A 1,721-nucleotide genomic window follows, 5' to 3' on the forward strand; every position below is an offset into this window, starting at 1 on the left:
TACCCATAACTTGTCTTATTTAATATTCATTAATTATTGCACTATTTTTTTAATTTAGACTTTAATTTATTGATGATAATCTTGCATTTCCATTAGTATTTCCTCATGTTGGGATGGTGCCATAAAAAAAATGGTGTGAGTCAATAGTTAACACATGAACTACCTCAATTATGGAGCATGCAAATTGATTTTTAATTAAAAGAGGAAACTGACAGACATACTTGTGATTTTAATCACACAAACCAGCAGGGCAGAGGTTTACTTCTATTTAACAATCCAAAACAAACAAATATTCTACTAATTTCAAAACCTTAGAAACAGTGCAACATAACCCTAACTAAGATATTACTATGAGGCTCGGCTATAATAAAATAATTTTACCTAGGAAAAGTATAGGTAACCAAGTGTGTAATCAGCCAAGAATTAAACAACTCAATTAATTATAATTATTAATAATTAATTTTAAATTTTTAAATTCAAAATTTAAATAATTAAAAACTGATTAAGTAAACCTAATTAAAAACTATAAAAACCTTCTCTTTCTACATCTCTAATACAAAAAATTTGAAAAATACATTAAAAAACATCTATTTAATATAAAAAAGAAATATCATAATGCTTAGCAAAAGAAACATCTATATATATCAATTTACTTTTATTAAGACGAGTTTCAAGATCCAATTTATTAAAGAGTTGGCAGAAATTGGCTGGACCCTAATTGATTCCTTAACAAAATTCTTTTAACATATATCTTAAAACATAATAATAGGTACCAGTATAAAAAATTGGAAGGTCAATTAGAACTTACAAAATAGGAACAAAAATTGAGGCACAAGATAGAGGGCAGGGTTTAGAGTATTGGATTTTGGAGTTTGTTAGTTATAGAGGCACAAACATCAATATGATAATTTATTACATTAGTCATTAATATGTAAAGAGTGTCATTTCATTAATGAGTTTGAGTAACTGCACCTTTCATAATTCATAGTATTAGAATCAATGCATGTTGGGGTTTGTAACATTTTACTATATAACCATAACCATGCATGTCAGAAGGGGAGCGAAGTTTCTTTCAACAAAACAGAATCTTTGTGTTGAGATTGATGCCACTAATAAGGCTGTGTTTGTGTGAGACATAAAACCAATAAACCATACAAACTCAAAATCTTTGCATATACAAGATACGAAATATTTGATAATAAAAAAATTTTAATTAAAAATAATTAATTTTTTTTAAATTAGGAGTGAGATTCGAACCCGCGACTTTTAGATAAGTATGAAAAAATTATGTCATTTAATATATAAAAAAATAAAAAAGAAATTATTATTATCTCCGTTAAGTTCCCTAAAATTATGTTTTAGCTAAATTCTATAATATATTATAGTATTTATTATCAAATTAAGATTTTTCTATATGAAAACAAGTTAAAATGAATTTTTCTTTTTAATAAGCAACAGGCATAAAAGTCCAAAGACTTCTACTTCTCCATAGTTTAAGAATTCATAATTAATCCTTGAAAGTTTAAACTCTTTGTTTTTCGAAAAAACATAAATCACTACTCATACATAATCGGTGATACCGATATTTGCGAAGTTATAAGAACCTATTTTAAAATTTAGATAAGCTACCGAATTATTTAATTGTATTGTTTCATTGTTTGTTAGAGCTAAGCATTACCGATTAACATCTTTTGCAAAATATAATAGCCGATGATATATGA

This window comes from Arachis ipaensis, chromosome B03, assembly GCF_000816755.2.
Source record: "Arachis ipaensis cultivar K30076 chromosome B03, Araip1.1, whole genome shotgun sequence".
Lineage (NCBI taxonomy): Eukaryota > Viridiplantae > Streptophyta > Magnoliopsida > Fabales > Fabaceae > Arachis > Arachis ipaensis.